The sequence below is a fragment of the Littorina saxatilis genome, linkage group LG5 (genome assembly GCF_037325665.1).
Source record: "Littorina saxatilis isolate snail1 linkage group LG5, US_GU_Lsax_2.0, whole genome shotgun sequence".
NCBI classification, from domain to species: Eukaryota; Metazoa; Mollusca; class Gastropoda; order Littorinimorpha; family Littorinidae; genus Littorina; species Littorina saxatilis.
In genome coordinates this window covers 25,170,429-25,193,117 of record NC_090249.1, presented here as the reverse complement: position 1 = coordinate 25,193,117, position 22,689 = coordinate 25,170,429, and the positions used below count along the sequence as shown (strand labels likewise).

The following is a 22,689-nucleotide window of genomic DNA, read 5'->3' as shown; positions in this document are numbered from 1 at the left end:
TACATCTGCGATAGAACCAGATGTCATGAAAAGCTCAAAATTGTCAGAACCAGCATTGAAACATTGTATGTGATTCGTTTCACATATTTAATACTGTGTGCATGCAAAAGACGTCAGGTTTGTTAAATAGCAATCGTTTGAGATAAACCAAGAAACACAAACATTTTTGAGAAACAAAATCTAACCTCCATAATTCAGCATCGTAAGGCTTGCGTGCTGCATGTGATTTGTAATCATTGTTTTATTACCTTAAACAGTTAGTACGTCATCAAATCCTAAACAAATTATCCCTCTCAGTATTTGTGCTCAGTCTCTATTCTACTCACTTTCAGTTTCAGCCCATCTCCAATATGTACAGTAATTTTACAAACATGTTCAAAGGACAATCCCTACTTACTCTCAGTGTCTCTAGCGTGTCGTTCTTGCTAAGCACTTTGAGGATTTCCAAGAATCCCTGAGGGGACAGTCTGTTGCAGCTGATGTCCAGTTCTTGCAGGACGCCGTTCTGACCAAGAGCTTTGCCCATTGCTGACGCTCCTTCGTCCTCAAACCCGTTCCAGCTTAAGTTCAAAACCTTCACTGACACGTTCTCCTGGAGAAAAGAGAGGCAGTTAGAGTGTTGTTCTCAGTTCATCACATTCACTGACACGTTCTCCTTGAGAAAAGAGAGGCAGTTACAGTGTTGTTCTCAGGCCTCGATCTTCTCGAGACATTATGTATACCAATGCAAATTGTATCAAGTATATATATAGCTATTCTGATGTACACGAGGGGGAATTCGGGGGCTGTGATTGGATGATCTCAACATCATCATCAAAGCATAATGCTACGGAAGTCGGCCATTTTTGCCAATATCCAAAAGCATATTGGCAATAACAAAGACGCATGGTTCCGGTTTACCCATCTGTACCACACGATGTTAACAATCGACAACAGCATACACTGACAACTTGAAATTCTTCTCGGGAATGTTTTTCAGCTTCACAAATGTCGATAGCATACCCTTTTCTGCTAACTTCCCGATGAAACAGGACTAAACCAATTATTTTCTGTCCCTAAATACCACAAAATGCCCAAAGTCGAAAGATGTAGTACAAACAGGGGAGTAAAATAGAACAGCCGTTTTTGTGTGCCGACTGACACAAACTTTCGCATTAGGCTTTAATCTCGTAACTCCACACTAAATACCCCACTTCCCCTCTGAAGTATTGATGGCACTAACATTCATGTAGTCGTTTATTCTTTCTTTTCTTTCTTTATTTGGTGTTTAACGTCGTTTTCAACCACGAAGGTTATATCGCGACGAGGGAAAGGGGGGAGATGGGAAGTCGTTTATTACTGAGGTTGAAAAATTCGCTTCATGACGAGACAAGTATGAATGCCATTCACCCAAACGGAAAACTTCGCTGCCGTCTGCTCGCTTTGTACGGATTAGCTGTTCTCTTCTCCTCCCCTTGTTGCATCCTAGTTGTTCAGTTGTTTCTAGTTTTCCGTTGATGTTGTGTTTTGATCTTCTTCATAAGTAGTCTTGTTCAAAATTTTAAAAAAATCTAACTTCTTTTTGTTGTATACGAATGAACTAATAAAACGCTGTTATAACAGCTGTGTTGTCAAATCGAGGTTTTTTTTTCCAAAGTCAGTGTGGCGCCTGCGCAAAACTAATGCGCATAAGAAACGGCGTCCGCTATCAAAACCTGAGATCAACGCATCGACGCAAAAACTGTCATTTTGTAAGTTTGGAACAACAAATCAAGGTCAGAACAGCTGAAAACACAATAGCTGTTAATATCGTGTTGTTTGATTGAACTTGTATAAGGCGCTTCGAGCTGTCGGCAAGCGCTATATTATTATTAGTCTGTCATTGACGCATAAGGTTTTGGTCTGACGCATGATTGTTCTTACCCCTGGCAGGTCGACCGCCCGATGGCTGTGACATGCCCGGACATGTGGACCTGTGCTGATTTTCCATCCACGTCCAACTGACCAATTATCCTCTAAGTCTGGACACACCACTGCAGTTCGGTGTTTTAGATTCCATTCTATTGCTGCTGATTGTGTTCTGGTTGGTGGGTGGTGGGTGAGTTTGTTGGTTGCTTAATTGGTTGGTTATGATTTGGTTGATGGACTGGAGCCTCTAATCGATTGCTACAAAATAAGCTGGTTGGAAATTCAGAAGATCCGCAGATTAACATGATTGAATATTTACAAGCACACGGGAAGACCGAGTATTGCAGTTGCAAATGACAAACAGAAGACAGTAGCAGAAAAAACCCGACTTCCACCTCTTCATCAGTTAGGGTTTACTCACCGCTAAGCCCCTTCCGAGCGCTTGAGCACCCTTGCCCCGGAAGTGATTCCAGCTGAGGTTAACCTCTTGTAAACAACTATTTTCCGCTGAAAAAGAAACACGAAGACAGTGAAAAAACATGATTTTATTTATTGTTTTCATCACTACAAAAGAATGAAATCGAAAGATGTATCAACAAAGAAAGAATTGTTATGCAACTGTGAACCGGCGAAAAAAATGTGCGAATTGATGAGAACAAAAACAAGTGCTAGTCTTTCGGATGAGACGAAAAACCGAGGTCCCTTCGTGTACACTACATTGGGGTGTGCACGTTAAAGATCCCACGATTGACAAAAGGGTCTTTCCTGGCAAAATTGTATAGGCATAGATAAAAAAAAAATGTCCACCAAAATACCCGTGTGACTTGGAATAATAGGCCGTGAAAAGTAGGATATGCGCCGAAATGGCTGCGATCTGCTGGTCGATGTGAATGCGTGATGTATTGTGTAAAAAAAATCATCCATCTCACACGGCATAAATAGATCCCGCCTTGAGTCCGAGTCTGGAGATACGCGCGCGATATAAGATTTCATATAAAAACAAACAAACAGATAAGCAAGAAAAGAATAGCAGAAGGCATTTATGAAAAGAAAGACAGACATATATACTTGTTAATGTTGTAGTCCTTCGTTTGTCTTTATGTTACATGCACCACCACTGACATTTCTCCATGTGAGATAATAAAGTTAATTCGATTTGATTTGATTTGAGTTGACTTATAATGAATTTACATGTTTAGGAAATGTAAATCTGACTCACCAAGCATGTGTGAAAAATACTGTGCGGACAAGTCTCCAAAGTTGTTATTACTAAAGTTGACAGCAGACAGGCACGGATGATTCTGAAAGAAAATAGCCATCAGACTGAGAAACATTAAATCTGCAAAATAACAAATCAAACCGTCAGTTTACTGATCGAAATTGCCACGAAATCGAAATTACCAGCTGATGCAGTCAACTACAAAATAAACACGAGTGAAAGCGTACACAGCAAGGTTCACAAAGACTCTGGCAGCCCCTTAATCAACAGCAAGGATAGCCAAATCTCAAAATTTTAACTCGCCAGGTACTTCAACAAGTTACTAGCCCGCCAAAAATGTCGCTGGCCCGGTACATACCAGAGTTGCGGAATCAGCAGTGTTTATATGGTTTTGAAACTCCATATTACATGTACAACCAAAAGTGTTGCATTGGACCAGAATGTTCACTGACTAGTCGGGCGAGTTCCCAGGCGGTTTCTACTAGCCCGGCGAATGTTTCACTCGCCCCTGGCGATCGGGCGGGCAATTTGGCCATCCCTGAACAGCGTGCGAAACAGGCTGACAGAAAGACAGAGACACACGCAGAGGACTAGACTCGCAAGTCAGACAGGTAGGCGCGCATGCACGAAGGCACGCACGCATACACGCACCAACGAATTCTCTTTCTCTCCCTCCCTTTCTCTCCCTCCCCCTTTCTCTTTCCAACAACCTCCCTCCCCCCCCCCCCCCCCCCCCCGACACGGTCAAAATAGTCAGAAGGATCCTCTCCCTGTCTCTGGATTACCCTGGCACACCCCCACGATCAAAACAGGTCTCCCGCTCGCCTTTTGAAAACCACAAGACAACAAGGAGATCAACCTACCTCAACTGCCTTTGCTAAGCAGGCTGCATCAGCGTCTACAAACCCGTTGTCTGAAACATGATAAAGCAAAATGTATAACATGAAACAACATTAGAGAAATATCTTTCCATGCGACTCTAAAAATGTCATCTTAGGTGTACTTGACAAAAAGGTCAATAGACTACTTATGTCGAGTCATTTAAATTCACACAGGAAATGCGATTAGAATTGTCTTACCCGATATGTTGAGAACGTTGATTGTTTTGTTCTTCTGCAACATGGCAGCGATACGCTCAGCACCTTTTCCCTGAAGTCCGTTGCTTGCTACGTTCTGTCGAAACAAAGTTGAGGATTCTTTATCCGTACATCCACTTCTAATAGTTTACCGAAAGTACGTGATATGTGAGATGCGCACACAGACAGAGAGAGACAGACAGACAGACAGACACACAGACAGACAGTCACACAGACACACACAGACAGACAGACAGACAGAGACAAACAGAGAGACAAACAGAGCGACGGACCGAGCGACGGACAGAGAGACAGACAGATAAAGACAGAGAAACAGAAAGGGACAGAGGGACGCAGAGAGATTCAAAGACAAAGAGACAGAAATAGGGAGGAAGTAGTATACAGATATAGTCAGACAGACAGACAGACAGACAGACAGACAGATAGACAGACAGTAGGACAGACAGACAGATAATTGGAGAGAATGAAATAGCAAAACGAATAGCGTTTGGTTTAATCTATGGATACCAACAAAATCAAACCAATCTTACGATGTCTAATATACTGTCGTTATCTTCCATCATTTTCTGTATGTAGCCTATTCCCTCAGCACCTAGAGCGTTGCCCTCCAGATTGAGTGTTGTGATGGAGTTGTTGATCTGAAACACAATCAGGAAAGAAAACATTTCCATCATCCTCAGGAGTGTCCTTACACATCGGCAGTCGACGATACGCCCAAACTTATTTCAAATCGCTGAACATTTTGCCGACATTTCGGTAGGATCAATGCGAATGGTTGCGCCGATGACTGCCTATAATAATGTCCGAACATTTTCGAAACTTGTAACATATGTATATATATATATATATAACGTTTAAAAAAAACCTTTAAAAAACCCACAATTCTTGTTTGTTTTTACATTTAGTCAAGTTTTTTAATTCTGTACTTGTATAACGATTTTGGGCGAAATTGCCCTCAACCCCCTCTAAAGAAAATCCAGCAACATCCATAGTCCTACAAAATAATTTCTGAGCTAGTCATACGCACAAAAGTGTCGCACTTTGGCATAAATAAAATAAGAAAGACAGAAAAGAAAGAGGAAGAGAATGAAAATGTGAAGGACGTGTTTGGTTCATCTCAGGGGGAATGGCAAAATAAGTAGAGGTTACATGCCGAGTCTCAGTGATTATTAAAAATAATGGTCGAAGTTAGCGGATCATGAAAAATGCGAGCTTTAGCGAGCTTTTTCATGACCGCGAACTGAGACCATTATTTTTTATAATCACTGAGACGAGGTGTGTAACCTCTTTATTCCTCCTTTCTTCAGTTATTCAAAAAAAAGAGGAGTTTTTTTGCGAAAGTTTGATCGAATCCTATTCACTCAACCAGTCAACCTGCGCAGGCGATCGATTAATGCGCGGTTGTATAGTTCCGTGCAAATCATTCCATTCTGTTAACACTTCTTGTCAGTTTTCCTATTTTGGACTAAAATCAAGTACACAGATATGCTGTTATTCTGCTGTGGCGGCAAAGGCAGATATTGTGTGTTCTGTATATGTTTTGGTATCGCTTAGGATAATGTTCTTTCGTCAAATGGGACTAGCAGACGAACTTTTGCACCCGTGTTCCAACGTTAAAAACTGTATGAAGTTCAGTTTTCTGGGGAAAATAGTGTATGAAACCGCTTTATGTTGTTTAAATTGATGAGATGTGTGCATTTGGTTGCGTGTGATCTGTTTATTAAATGAAATATTGTTGAAAACTGACCGTCGGATTGCAGTCTGTTGTCGAAGAAACTGAGTGAAAAGAAATTTGAAAGGGGAACTACTCTTGTCGCTAGACAAAGTATGAGAGTTACTTGCCTTGGGAATTTGTTTGTGATGAACGTTTGTGCACAGCAGACCTAGATTCAGAAAACAACCAAACTCATGGATTTTATATGGAGATTCATGTGTTCAAGCCTGTAGTTGTTAATTTAAATGCGGTATGTTTGTATTGTTTGCTCCAGAGATGTATACTTCGTACATTAGAGCGTTCGGAACTTTTCAGTCGCAAAAGTAGTACCGACGCAGAACAGCTTCTCAACCCATTGCGCTATCGAGGATTCAGGCTGTTGCTGGGTCGTTATTTGTTTGGTTGCTGGGTGTTTATCGAAAAATAACTAGCTCTACAAGTTTACAGAGGTAAAGAAGCAGAGGGGGGAATAATGCTGCTTTCCAACACCTCGGAGAAAATCTTATTGTATTTGAAAGTCAAAATAATTGGTCTAACAAGCACACGCCCTTAATTGTACGTAACAACTAAGCGCTGAAACTAACTTTTAATACTTAATTGTTTTTTTAAAGCTCTTTCATCCCTTTATTTTTTCTTATTTGTTCACTTACAACGGTATTCTCAAGAAAGGCAGCACAGATGAGTCCGTGAGTCCATAACCGAAGGAGGACTTTTTTCTTTATAAAAAAAAACAAGTCGCGAAAGGCGAAATTACTACATTATTTTAGTCAAGCTTTCTTCGACAAAGTCCGGACTATGGGATTGAATTTCTGCTTGGTAGCGTAAAAATTACTTTGCTCATTGAAGTTGTCATTAAAATCGAATTTCCACTGCAAGATTTAAAAATGATTGCATCGGCGCACGAAGGAAAGGAGATAAACGCGCAAAACACTGGAGACCTTCTAAAAATAGTAGCGTGCAGTGACCTTCTAAAAATAGTAACGTAGTAACGGGAATATGGATTGACGCCACACGGAGGAAGGGAGATAGTCGCGGCTGAAAACACTGGAGAAGATAAGGAAGAGTTACTGGTAGTGGATCCCGACAACAAAAAAACACACACACAAAAATTCGGTTCAGCGCGCACAGCGCTGCGCGCTGAGAGCACGTGTTGAAATATCTTATCGATGAGGTTGTGTCCGGGGTGTAGCCGAATACGGTGTCCAACTTTGAAAAAGATCCACCAAGAACTTTGGCCGTGCATCGCGAACAGACAGACAGACAGACAGACAGACAGACAGACAGACACTAGTCGTATATATATATAGATAGATGCATATGTTTTTGGAATCAGCAAATGACGAAGAATAAGATGAAATTATTTTTGGATCGTTTATTAAAAAAATAATTTTAATTACAAGTTTCCGATTTTTAATGACCAAACTCATTCATTAGTTTTTAAGCCACCAAGCTGAAATGCAATACCAAAGTCCGGCCTTCGTCAAAGATTGCTTTGCCAAAATTGCAATCAATTTGATTGAAAAATGGGGGTGTGACAGTGCCGCCTCAACTTTCAGAAAAAACCGGATATGACGTCATCAAAGGTATTTATCGAAAAAATGAAAAAAAACTTCCGGGGATATCATTCCCAGGAACTCTCATGTCAAATTTCATAAAGATCGGTCCAGTAGTTTAGTCTGAATCGCTCTACTCACACACACACGCACAGACAGACAGACAGACAGACAGACACACACACACACACACACACACACACACACACACACACACACACACACACACACACACACACACACACACACACACACACACCACGACCCTCGTCTCGATTCCCCCTCTATGTTAAAACATTTAGTCATTACTTGACTAAATGTAAAAAAAGAAAAGAAACGAAATACGAAAGTTTAATTCCTATAGGCCGTCGGCCCCTTGCAATGGAGAATTTACAGAATTCACGAGCGACAATGAAAAGTACGGTGCAAAAATAAGGGTATGGCGTTTAATGCCAATAAAAACAAGTCGCGTAAGGCGAAATAACAACATTTAGTCAAGCTGTCGAACTCACAGAATGAAACTGAACGCACTGCTTTTTTTTACCAAGACCACAGTCATACTCGTAGTTTCGTCAGTCCACCGCTAGTGGCAAAGGCAGTGAAATCGACAAGCCATGCAGAATAGTACGGTAGTGGTCGCGCTGAGCAGGATAACACGCTTTTCTGTATGTCTATTCTTTTTAGCTCAGTGAGTTTGTATTTAATCCAAACATATCATATCTATATGTTTTTGGAATCAGGGCAAGTAATAAGATGAAATTGTTTTTAAATCGATTTCGGAAAATTAATTTTAATCATAATTTTTATATTTTTAATTTTCAGAGCTTGTTTGTAATTCAAATATAACGTATGTATATGTTTTTGGAATCAGAAAAAGACGAAGAATAAGATGAAATTATTTTTGGATCGTTTAATAAAAAAAAACCCATTTAATTACAAGTTTCCGATTTTTAATGACCAAACTCATTCATTAGTTTTTAAGCTACCAAGCTGAAATTCAATACCAAAGTCCGGCCTTTGTCGAAGATTGCTTTGCTAAAATTGCAATCAATTTGATTGAAAAATGAGGGTGTGACAGTGCCGCCTCAACTTTTACAAAAAGCCGGATATGACGTCATCAAAGGTACTTATCAAAATAATGAAAAAACATCCGGGGATATCATTCCCAGGAACTCTCATATAAAATTTCATAAAGATCGGTCCAGTAGTTTAGTCTGAATCGCTCTACACACACACACGCACAGACAGACACACACACACACACATAGACACACATACACCACGACCCTCGTCTCGATTCCCCCTCTATGCTAAAACATTTAGTCAAAACTTGACTAAATGTAAAAAGAAGAAACAGACTTACCATAAGAGCCATGGCGACGGGTATGACTGATTTAGGCCCCAGACCGTAGTGCTGTAGATCTAGAGTCAGAGAAGCCTCCAGGTTTCTGAGGCAGTTGGAGGCGGGCGTAACGCCCACTTTCTTGCACGCCCGTTCGTACGTCCTCTTGCCCGACTCATCTTAGGGGGTTCGTTTCTCTGTAAACATGTATGGGTCTATCAATCAAACGATAATCGTCCTTTAACGGGAAACAAAATCAGTATCATATCGCAACAGTCATGTCAAGAAAAAAAAAAATTTTAAGTCTCCGATCCAAACCATATCTAACAGCAGAAACGTTGATGTTGAACGCTCTCTATGAATGAATAATAAATGAATCTGTCCCAGCAGATTTGTCCTTACTCTACATATAGATCTCAAAGCAGATGGGCTATTCCTATACATATACCTCAAAGTAGTTGTGCTATTCCTCAAAGCAGATGGGCTATTCCTATACATATACCTCAAAGCAGATGCCTTGTTCATCGACACATAACTACAAGGAAATTGCTCCGTCGTGTTCAAACGATTTCAATCAGATTTGTTCTTCCTCTATCATAAATGCCTTAAAGTAAATGCCTTCCTCCATTCTTGCTCTACAATTTGCTACCAGAAAATATCTTCTTCCTGCACAAATACTTCAAAGCAAAGTCGTTCTTTGTCTACACATACCTTCAACCAGATATATTCTTCCTTCACACACGCCTTCAACCAAATCTCTTCTTCATCCACATCTGCACCTACCGTTGTACGATCTGTCGCTTACAATCAGTTGCAAACGGCAAAGCTACTGTTGCATGGTGTATCCTTCCCAACATAATTCATATATATATAAATTGTTTTGCTTTTTACATTAAGTCAACTTTCGACTAAATCTTTTAACATTGACGGGGAATCGAGACGAGGGTGGTGGTGGTGTGTGTGGGTGTGGGTGTGTGTGGAGGGGGGGTGTATGTGTGTGTCTGTGTGTGTGTGTGATAAATGTCTTTGATGACGTCATATCCGGCTTTTTGTGAAAGTTGAGGCAGCAATGTCACGCCCTCATTTTTCAATCAAATTGATTGACATTTTGGTCAAGCAATCTTCGACAAAGTCCGGACTATGGGATTGAATTTCTGCTTGGTAGCGTAAAAATTAGTTCATCACTTTGCTCATTGAAGTTGTCATTAAAATCGAATTTCCACTACAAGATTTAAAAATGATTGCATCGTATTCCTCAATTTCAAAAATATATACATATGTCATGTTTTGGGTGTGGTTAGTATCTTAATACTTAATGGACTGGGTGGCCGAGTGGTAACGCACTTGCGCTCGGAAGCGAGAGGTTGCGAGTTCGACCCTGGGTCAGGGCGTTAGCAATGTTCTGCCCCCTTTCCTAACCTAGGTAGTGGGTTCAAGTGCTAGTCTTTCGGATGAGACGAAAAACCGAGGTCCCTTCGTGTACACTACATTGGGGTGTGCACGTTAAAGATCCCACGATTGACAAAAGGGTCTTTCCTGGAAAAATTGAAAAGGCATAGATAAACAATGTCCACCAAAATACCCGCGTTACTTGGAATAATAGGCCGTGAAAAGTAGGATATGCGCCGAAATGGCTGCGATCTGCTGGTCGATGTGAATGCGTGATGTACTGTGTAAAAAAATTCCATCTCACACGTCTGGAGATACGCGCGCAATATAAGACTTCATATAAATACAGTCTCGTTGAGGACTGGTTTTTGGTGTTAATCTGTTACGTTGATGCCGACAGCTTGACTTAATGTTTTTATATCGCTTCACGCGACTTGTTGTTATATCCCATTGCTGGGAAACTCCGGTCGCCTCCTCCTTGTTAAAAGCTACCAGCAACAAGAGTCGCGTTACCCTGGTTTGTGCGAGTGTAAGTGCAATCTAGCGATCTACCAACTGAGCTACCAACATCCCCTTAACCCCCTTCCCCTAGGATTTGTTGAGTTAGCAGGGTACTAAATGTTAACAAAACATGTCCCTAACTGCAACTGCTGCCACTGAGAACTTTAGTTCTAAACGTCGCCATGCGTTCTGTGGTATCTAGGCTTACCGTTGACATCCAGAACAGTCTCCAGATCATCCTCAATCTTCTTGGCGGGAACGGCGGTTCCCAGAAGCGGAATCTGCTGTCCCGTGGCGGCCATCTTGCTGCCGAACGAGTAGGCCGAGTAGAAGCTGAACGCCCTGTCACGGTAACCCTACATAGCGAACATGGACACGGATGAGGATCGGAGGGAATAGTTCCCCCGAAAACGGAGTCTGACAGCCTAAATGGCGGGGGAGGTGGGGGTGAGGCGGCGGGGGAGGGTGCGGGGGACTGGGGGCGGGAAGGGATGTCACACAAATAAAAGTTCAATCGCGCAAACCATGAATGTTCGCGGGAGTAGCAGGCCGTGAACACAAACGAAGGAGAAGAAGAACAACAACAACAAGAAGAAGAAAAAGAAGGACAAGAAGAACGAGAACAAGAACAAGAAGAACAAGAACAAGATAGAGGAGGAGGAGAAGGAGGAGGAGCAGAAGGGATTCTGTCTCTCTGCCTGTCTATCAATCGTACAATTCATGACAAACAAATGCTAAAAATACCGCCATGAAAGGAATTAAACGCTTCTCTACAAAGGCTTGTGTGTCAGTGCATGTGTTAGCTACACGTCGGAAAAGATTAGTCTCTGACACAATCAAACACCAACCCCTGAGGATCGCTTAATCCCGATAAGCCCACGGCATATAGAGTGCTTAAAGCTACAATCTTTCTCGTGTATGATCAAATGTTCACTGCCATAGATCTGTTCAGATTTTTACACAGAAAAAGATCGTGTGTATGTTTGTTTATTGTTGTTTTGTTCATGTGGGTTTGTTGTGTTTTGTGTGTGTTTTTTTTGGTTTCGAGAACCCAGCGGGTCATGCATGACAGATTCATCATTAATCGTATTCTCTGTTTTGTCCTCGACCTATACTCTTAAAAAACTATTCACATACACGGATAGAGAGCATCCTTCCTCTTGAAAACATACTACAAATCAATGCTGTAACCCTATGTAAAAGCATGGAAATATCGGTTGTGGCTAACATAAGAAGGAAGACACCTTTAACTGTTTTGAGACTGTCACGACAAGGGTAACGAAACTTGCAGCTCTTTGCGTGGCATAACGTCGGACGAGCAACAAGCGCGCGCAGGAACAGAGATCCTGATACAGTAATAATGTAGAACTTCGGTATTACCCTGGTGTAGTCCGTGGTTCGGGTCTTGTTCGTGGTATACTTCTCTTTTTACATTTAGTCAAGTTTTGAATAAATGTTTTAACGTAGAGGGGGGAATCGAGACGAGGGTCGTGGTGTATGTGTGTGTGTCTGTCTGTGTGTGTGTGTAGAGCGATTCAGACTAAACTACTGGACTGATCTTTATGAAATTTGACATGAGAGTTCCTGGGTATGATATCCCAGACTTTTTTTCATTTTTTTGATAAATGTCTTTGATGACGTCATATCCGGCTTTTCGTGAAAGTTGAGGCGGCACTGTCACGCTCTCATTTTTCAACCAAATTGGTTGAAATTTTGGTCAAGTAATCTTCGACAAAGCCCGGACTTCGGTATTGCATTTCAGCTTGGTGGCTTAAAAATTAATTAATGACTTTGGTCATTAAAAATCTGAAAATTGTAAAAAAAAAAATTTTTTATAAAACGATCCAAATTTACGTTCATCTTAGAGGGACAGAAAAGCGTGCTATCCTTCTCAGCGCAACTCTTCTGGTCAATTTCACTGCCTTCGTCGTTTCGATTCATTCAAAGATGCAAAGATTTTCGTTGTTGATACAAAGGGACTTGACTCTCACTTTCTGCACGCTGAGAACGCCACTTCCTGCAGTGACGCTGAGAACGTTGAAAAATACCATCAAAATATTAATTCTGCCCTACAGCGTTTTAGTTGGTCCATGATGGGTCCAACCATTTGTTTTCCTAATTTATGTCAAGCCTCTGATGCCAAGAAATTGAGTGAAGCCGACCCGCTTTGAATTTTCAACTGTAATATGACTAAGGAGTTACGCCCCTTATCCGTTCGTTATCAAAGCCTTGTGTAGGGAACGTCATGGCTTTGAGTTCAAAATGCCGCCTACGTTGCTCGTCAGACGTCATGACACGAAAACCGCTTCAAGTTTTGTTCCCCGTAAGGACAAAGCCATGACTTCTTTTTACATTTAGTCAAGTTATTACATTTAGTCAAGTTATGACTAAATGTATCGATTGGAGATTGGATTTCCCTTCTTTGAGTCATGTGACGTCAGAGGCCGACAAAACTTTATAATTTGGCTTTTCAGGTTGACCGAAACTTCAAAGGAACTAAAAAAAAAAAACGTCATGTGTTTGATTGCATGTGTGTGTGCTGTTCAATGTCAAAACAACAACAAAGTGAGTACATGACGTGTGTTTTGTAGTTCCTTTGAAGTTTCGGTCAACCTGAAACGCCCAAATATGAAGCTTATGTGTTTGATTGCATACATGTGGATTGCATGCATGTGTGTGTGTGCTCGTTCAATCGTCAAAACAACAACAAAGTCATAAGTACCTGAAAGGAATTCGATCGATACATAAATGTTATTTGCGTGTTTGACCAAAATATGACATTTTACACAGATCTCGACAGTCATTGTTCACCTCGACCGCTAGCGCGGTCTCGGAGAACAATGACTGTCTCGATCTGTGTAAAATGTCATATTTTGGTCAAACACGCAAATAACGTATAATGTTTTAACATCGAGGGGGGAATCGAGACGAGGGTCGTGGTGTATGTGTGTGTGTGTGTGTGTGCGTGCGTGTAGAGCGATTCAGACCAAACTACTGGACCGATCTTTATGAAATTTGACATGAGAGTTTCTGGGTTTGATATCCCCATACGTTTTTTTCATTTTTTTGATAAATGTCTTTGATGACGTCATATCCGGCTTTTCGTGAAAGTTGAGGCGGCACTGTCACGCCCTCATTTTTTAACCAAATTGGTTGAAATTTTGGTCAAGTAATGTTCGACGAAGCCCGGACTTCGGTATTGCATTTCAGCTTGGTGGCTTAAAATTTAATTAATGACTTTGGTCATTAAAAATCTGAAAATTGTAAAAAAAAATTTTTTTATAAAACTATCCAAATTTACGTTCATCTTATTCTCCATCATTTGCTGATTCCAAAAACATATACATATGTTATATTTGGATTAAAAACAAGCTCTGAAAATTAAATATATAAAAATTATTATCAAAATTTTTTTTTCGAAATCAATTTAAAAACACTTTCATCTTATTCCTTGTCGGTTCTTGATTCCAAAAACATATAGATATGATATGTTTGGATTCAAAACACGCTCAGAAAGTTAAAACGAAGAGAGGTACAGAAAAGCGTGCTATCCTTCTCAGCGCAACTACTACCCCGCTCTTCTTGTCAATTTCACTGCCTTCGCCATGAGCGGTGGACTGACGATGCTACGGTCTTGCTGAAACATTGCATTGCGTTCAGTTTCATTCTGTGAGTTCGACAGCTACTTGACTAAATGTTGTATTTTCGCCTTACGCGACTTGTTTTGTTCTCAAGAGCGCTTGCTACATGCTTGTGTTGAACGCACCTCACAACGATAAAGAAAACTGTGACTTGAGATCGAGTCAGGCTTTGTGTGGTGTGGGTAGCTTTTGTTTCGATATTCAGTACAGGATCGCCAGTTCATTACATAGTTGTCCCATTGCTGCCTTTCCTCGCATAATTAGTTAGCATCAGGACTACAGGCACTTTATGTACCAGATATCGAAGAGGATATCTGTAGAGATTAGGGACAGAACACTTGGAGAAAATTAGAGAAACATACACAAAATGAAAACGAAACGGCGCTACCACAAGAACAAGGACAAGGACGATGACAAGGACGATGACAAGGACGATGACAACGACGATGACAACGACGATGACAACTCTAACGGAAGCGTACACAATAACAACAATTTAGCGGCAACATTAACAATGACACAAAGAAGTAGTAAATGTACATACAACAACAACATCAATGAAACATCACACACACACACACACACACTAACACACACGTAAACACACACACACACACACACACACACACACACACACATACACACACACATACGCACACACACACAAACACACATACATGCACACACGCACACACACACACACAAACACACACACACACACACACACACATATATATATATGAGCCAATGTCAAAAGGTGCTGTCTGACAGCTTCGAAAATCAAAGTACACCAAAAGTAAAATGACTGGTGTTTTGAGTTGCTTAACACATTCAGTATATAGTTTCTAAAGGAGAAAAGGGAAAATCTTTCACAACGGCTGTGTTATTTGGCCGTTAAGTTGAGGCTTGACGAGTGTCTCTTGTGGCATGTAAGGACATAAACCTGATTTTTTCCATTTTTTTTTTCTAGAACTTTCATTTCTACTGAGCTCGCATATGAGTATTGGGGTGTAGATTAAATATAATCAAGGTAAAAGCGCATAAAATGTGTATGTTAGCAACATGAATTCATTTATTGCTATCACAGTCACAAACGGTATGTGCTCCATACAAAAGTTCTTTAATTTGAGGTTTTCTCAGATATTGTTGAAGTCAAAGCTTTGAAACTTCACATACTTGTATGATTGTATGACCTCCAGACATGGTGAGAGAGTAGTTGACCTTCGTCACATTTCAAGGTCACGGCGGGGTCGTATTGGGTCAGAAAGTGATAAATTGGTATTTTCTCGAAAAGTTTTAAAGCAACAGCTTTTAAACGTCACACACTTCTTTGTTGAGATAATATCCAATCCTGATGCTCAATTTGGTTTACTCTTGTGAAATAGCAAGGTCATAGCAGGTCTGTCTTAATGAGGAGAAAAAAAATGTATCATTGTTTTTTTATGTTTTTGGGGCTACATCTTTGAAACTTCACAAATTTCCAGAGTTTGATAGCCTACACACATGATATAAATATGGGTGACCTTTGTCAAATGTCAAGGTCACGGTGGGGTTGTCTTCGGGTCAAAAAGGGAATAATTTGGAATTTTCTCAAAATGCTTTGTAGCGAAAGCGTTTAAACTTCCCATACTTCTATGTTTTGATGATATCCAAATATGATGCGAGTTTGGTTCTCCCTTGTCAAATATCAAGGTCATAGCAGGCCGTCTAAGGTGAACAAAAAGTAAAAAGTATCATTGTTTTGAATGTTTTGAGGGCTACATCTTTGAAACTTCCACATTTCCAGGGTTTGATGTCCCCCATAGATGATACAAATATGGAAGACCTGCGTCACATTTCAAGGTCACAGTGGGGTCATGAAATATATTCCCAGGACAAGAAAACGCCCTGACATGACGCAAGACTAGTTGACTCTGGTCAAATGTTAAAGACACAGTAAGCCTCCCGTAAACCATCACAGATACTGTCGGGCTTTTACACACAGTACAAACACCCTTTCATTTAAACACTCACCGCTTGAGAACATCCTAGGTGCCCTCCGTAAAGAGCGAGCAATTTTCAAAGAATTTATTTTTGCGTGGTTTGAGCCATCGTGAACCGTGTGATCCAGTTTCCCTTTTTCACAATGTAGTCGTCAGTTAGTAATTTGAATGCGACTCGATGTGAGCTTATCTGACTATGCACGAAACAAACGGCTGTGGTTCACAAGAACTCTAGCGATGGCTTTTGACTGTTTAGAGGAATCGGCGATAGGCATAAACCGTCGTCTGCTACGAGAACCACGACCTTGCGTGACCCTGCTTCCGGGCTTTTTTTTTTCAAACTTTAAAAACTTCGAATTGTACTGATCTTGTCTTGATGAAAAAAGAATTCTTTTATGATTTAAGAATGTTTGTGTAACAAGCTGTCAATTTATTATTTAGATTTTAAATGTTAGGTCTAGCGCCAAAACGCACCACGGTCCGATTGTCTCTGAGACAATCCGCAAAATTAATTCTGTAAAAATTGCTCGCTCTTTACGTAGGGCACCTGGGATGTTCCCGTTTAGTGAGCGTTCACATGGAAGGGTGTTTGTACTGTGTGTAAAAGCCTGACAGTATCTGTGATGGTTTACGGGAGGCTTACTGTGCCTTTAAGGTTTGTAATGTTGGAGTCTTTTTTTTATTTCTTTTTTTATATTTAGTCAAGTTTTGACTAAATATTTTAACATCGAGGGGGAATCGAAACGAGGGTCGTGGTGTATGTGTGTGTGTATGTGTGTGTGTATGTGTGTGTGTGTGTGTGTGTGTGTGCGTGCGTGCGTGTAGAGCGATTCAGACCAAACTACTGGACCGATCTTTATGAAATTTGACATGACAGTTTCTGGGATTGATATCCCCATACGTTTTTTTCATTTTTTTGATAAATGTCTTTGATGACGTCATATCCGGCTTTTCGTGAAAGTTGAGGCGGCACTGTCACGCCCTCATTTTTCAACCAAATTGGTTGAAATTTTGGTCAAGTAATCTTCGACGAAGCCCGGGGTTCGGTATTGCATTTCAGCTTGGTGGCTTAAAAATTAATTAATGACTTTGGTCATTAAAAATCTGAAAATTGTAAAAAAAATATTTCTTTCATAAAACGATCCAAATTTACGTTTATCTTATTCTCCATCATTTGCTGATTCCAAAAACATATAAATATGTTATATTTGGATTAAAAACAAGCTCTGAAAATTAAATATATAAAAATTATTATCAAAATTAAATTGTCCAAATCAATTTAAAAACAATTTCATCTTATTCCTTGTCGGTTCCTGATTCCAAAAACATATAGATATGATATGTTTGGATTAAAAACACGCTCAGAAAGTTAAAACGAAGAGAGGTACAGAAAAGCGTGCTATCCTTCTTAGCGCAACTACTACCCCGCTCTTCTTGTCAATTTCACTGCCTTTGCCATGAGCGGTGGACTGACGATGCTACGAGTATACGGTCTTGCTGAAAAATGGCATTGCGTTCAGTTTCATTCTGTGAGTTCGACAGCTACTTGACTAAATATTGTATTTTCGCCTTACGCGACTTGTTTTTATTTGTTGCCAAGCACATCATTGTGGGGCTTTTAATGAATAACATGCATCCGTCCACTCACAATATATTTTCTTTCATCCTTCAACATTTACCACTCAAAAAGTCTATAGTATTAAAATTCATGAAACAAATGAAAGGCATCTACGGATGTATAGATACATAATTGACCACACTCATTTGGAATACATTCTGACAATTCATTATAAAGACATCTTTAGAGAGACAGAGAGAGATAGAGGGAAAGAGAGAGAGAGAGAGAGAGAGAGAGGGAAAGAGAGAGAGTGAAAAGGGGGGAGGGGGTAATGATGGTGGAGGTAACATTTACAATTGTTTTTATTAAAAAAAGTTACTAAATATTTGTCTTGGAACTTTTTAATCAAAAATAAATATTTCTGATCTGCAGTTGCCTTTCGAAGATAACAAAAAGAGGCATTGAAGCCTTGGTTTTCTTATAAATACTTGTGCACATTTTAGCAACCAAAATTATACAGTTTAATTCTTTCAACAGAGCTGCATGCATTTTTCGATTTTTAACTCCAAACATGATTTCATGCACAGTTAACTTTATCTGTTTATCCAACTGTACCCAAATATAAAATTCAATTTGTTTCCAAAACTCAAGCACCACTGGGCCAAAGAAAAAAAAGTGTTCTATATAGTCAATGCTATTACTACAGTGTGAACAAATATTGTCTTCCACAACTTTCATTTTACATAACATAATATTTGTGGGGTAAATATTGTGAAGTAATTTCCATTGTAATACTCGTAGCCTTGTCTCTTTAACCGATTCAAAACTCATCAGCCAATCTTTCTTGTCAATTTCATAATTAAATTTCCTCCTCCAAAATCCAATTGCACACGGTTCAACAAGTTTCATGCTTACTAATTCTTTTCTAAACTGTTGTGCGTTGTGTACTTTCTTACCACGATAAGAGGGGATATCCATCAAATCAATTTCTTCCTTTCCGTGCATCATCTTATTAATAACATTTACAACAACAGCACGAACCATGTTATATTTCAAAATTCTCTGTGGGGATTTTCATAAAACATCACAAATGAACTGATAGGAAACAAACTCTTTTCTATGTAAAACATCATATACGCTAACAAGACCCTTTCTTGTCCAATCTTCAAAATACAGTACATTTCCATCATAAACAAAATATTGGTTATTCCATAAAAGCGGATTAAATAAGTTATCGCAGACAAGTGCTGGTTTAGCTTGTCAACTTTCAACATTGGGTTGGTGCATGTCTCACAGAGGCACTGCAGAAAAGTCCGACTGGTAGACAGCAGGATGTGTTTTGGGCGCCTCCGTGCAAAAGGGGTCAGAGATATTTTGTACAACGGATTTTCAGATTTGAACATTTCAAACAAGTCCTCCACTTTCTTGGTCAGAACTTTTTTCTGGATCATTGACACTTTTGACACTGTACGCTTTCCAGGCACATCGATTGATTCCCTGTCGTAGAATTTCTCCACTTTTGTGTCTGTCGGACGTTTACGCACGTACAGTTGCTTGAGAGTTCTACAACTGTCTTGATGTACTGCTTGTCGCTTGAGTAACGTTTTAATGAAATTTTGTTTCTGAAGAGACTCTTTGTCCCGCTTCCTGGAAATGGCATTAAATGCCATTTTTACTGACTTCAAAAAGCTCACTGGTCTTGCGAGATTCGTCAGATTGTCTTTTTCTTGTTTTCTGTGGTATCTGTCCATTCTTATTTTGTTCAATTCCCTCTTCTGTTTATCTGTCATGGAAGATCTTCTTTTGCACTGCCGAACCTTAGCATTTTCTTTGGGTTTCTTCTTCTGCCTGTCTGCAGGTGTCTCCGCTTTACGAATTATGTTTTTAATAGCCGTTTTCTTCCTTTTTGCTGCAGTTAGCGGAGAGCTGTTTTTCTTTTTTTCTTTCTTCGCACGAGCCCTGGGACACACACACACACACACACACACACACACACACACACACACACACACACACACACACACACACACCGCACATTATGAGTTGTAATGTTGAGTATCGGTATCCTCATATTTGTAGTTCTTTAATTGTCCATGCAATGATAATCTCGGTGTGAAACGGCAGGTCTGCAGCAAACGGTTTAAACTGAAAATTATTAACCCGGAGACGGGTTTTAGCGCAAAACATTGGGTAGTTTTTTTCCCGGTTTATTTTTTTAAAAAGAATTTTACATAAACACATTCCTAAACCTACCAAAATCTCAGTGACACATTTTGCGCGCTTGAATGCATGCGTGCATCGGTGCGTGCGTGTGTGTGCGTGCTTGCTTGTGTGTGTGAGTGCTTGCATGCGTGTGTGCATGGGTGCGTGCGTGCGTGCGTGCGTGCGTGCGTGCGTGCGTGCGTGCGTGTGTGTGTGTGTGTGAGTGTCCTCGTTACAGTCTGTACACTGAAAGGTAATCAAATTCGCATACTCAATTTTTAATTCGACTCTGGATTAGATGGAGACTTGACAGAAGATTCTACAGATTTGTAAATTACCTGCTCAACTGTTTACGATGTCTTGCTTTCTCGCGATCCATTATGCTCTCCGCTCGTCGGTCCGGTGTTCCCTCCAAGCCTTGCTCAATATGTTCTGTCTATCCAGGTAGGCAGCATACTCCTGGTCGAGTTTTTTTCATCCTTTTCTTGTATTCCGAGCATCGCTGGGCACCGGACTGTGTTTTTTGGGCCGCGGTCTTAACACTAGCGCGCCGTGCGCGAAGTTCAGAAAACGGCCTAGATGATTGGGAATTCTGGCCCATTATTATTTCTTCCTGGTCATCTCAAGAGAGTGATAAAGAACAAGCATTTGTCGATAATTAAAGCACGTAATCAATCTTCTAAAACAGTGGTTTTAATTACATAAATTTTGTTTGGATGGACAAATGACGTCGTGTGTCTAGTGTGACCTGTGACGACAAATTGTTCTGTCACACAATAATGACAATTCCTTTTTATTTCTTCTTTTCAAAAACTGTGATTATGAAGCAGTCATTTGATTTGCTTCTGACTGCTAGCCAAAAAAAAGAAAGAAATTAAAAATTTTGTGGAAAAAAAAGGAAATTTGCTAAAAAAGTGTCTAGTGTGACATTGTGACGACAAAGCTTAAATTAGCCAGAAATGGTACCAAACTTCAAAATATAGTGGTTATTTTCATTGTTTTTCCTTTTCACCGACAGTTTTTGTTCAAAACTGGTTCTTTTGTGTATCTAGTTGAACAACAACATTTTTTGGAAGCTTTTTTAAAGTTTGAGTTTTTGTGACGCAAAGAGTCACGCTAGACACGCAATTTTCAAACTTTAATAATTTCTTTAAAAAACGGACAAATGGGAAGAAAAACACACAGAACTATGTATTGGGGTTCATGCAATCATTTGGTTTAAATCCAACTGCCCAGAAAAAAAGCTTATTAGCATTTTTTCTAAAACTATCGAGAGTACTCAAACACCTTGTCAAAATACGTCCCTAAAAAGCACTAATTTGCGTAATGAATGAGGAGCAGAATTTTAACTGTTTATAGTTAGTCTTTGGTTTTTCTCTGCGATCATCTTTATTCATTAATCTCTCAGAAAAACCAAAAGTTCAGTTACAGAACTTATAAAATACCTAGCGTACCCACAGCACCTTTTGACATTGGCTCATATATATAAACACACACACACGTATAGGCGCGCGCGCACGTACACACACACACATACACACACACACACACACACACACACACACACACACAAACACACAAACTCACGAACACACAAAAAACGCCCTCACAAAACCCGCAACACAAAACATGAACTGTAACATCTAACCCAAGACAACCTCATAACTAAATCATTTCCACTTAAAAATATTCACAAGCGAATCGCACACAAGAATACAACATGAAATACGAACAATCAACATCTAACACTCAATCCACAACCAAGTAAGCCCCCTTACCTCGGGTTTACCGTCGCCGGCAGTATCACCCTTCTTGTACGACCTGACGAAGACAGCTTGTTTGGTAGACATGGTGTCACTTTATATAATCAACCCCACATCCACACTCCGCCAAATCTCCGGTCTGTGTTGCTCACACCTGTAAATATCTCTCTTCCTTCCCCGCAGTGTCGCGAGCCGTTGTACTTACTTATCTGTCGGCTTCTTGATTAAAGGTAACTCGACTCTTCGGTGTCTTGCTTGAGATCTTTCTCGGTGTCAACATGGTTAATTGTTACCTCTAGGCGTTTATTGTTCTGACTGTACGTAGATATCTGAATCAGAGTTGTAGTAATGAGCGGTGCTAACTTTTGTCAGGTAATTGGGTGGGACTTTTTGTTTGATGCACAAACACTCTAACATCGCCGGGTGTAAAACGGAGCTATGGTTATGAATGACTTGTGCTCAGTAGAAAACCGCGTTGTGGTTGTGAATGACTTCTGGCGCAGAGCACTGTTGAATGTAATATATCACTGATCCATTTATTGAGTGAAGAATAACCCTTCTTTTAATTTTTAAGCCACCAAGCTGAAATGCAATACCGAAGTTTGAGCTTCGTCGAAGATTACTTGACCAAAATTTCAACCCATTTGGTTGAAAAATGAGGGCGTGACAGTGCCGCCTCAACTTTCACGAAAAGCCGGATATGACGTCATCAAAGACATTTATCAAAAACATGAAAAAAAACGTTCGGTGATTTCATACCCAGGAACTCTCATGTCAAATTTCATAAAGATCGGTCCAGTAGTTTAGTCTGAATCGCTCTACACACACACACAGACACACA

General features: G+C 40.1%; 1 pseudogene; it reads right to left on the bottom strand.

Annotated features, from left to right (window-relative positions):
- The window catches only part of LOC138966665 (leucine-rich repeat-containing protein 74A-like), a 30,412-nt pseudogene extending 8,011 nt beyond the window's left edge, over positions 1–22,401 (bottom strand).
- Positions 22,402–22,689: the final 288 nt, after the last annotated feature.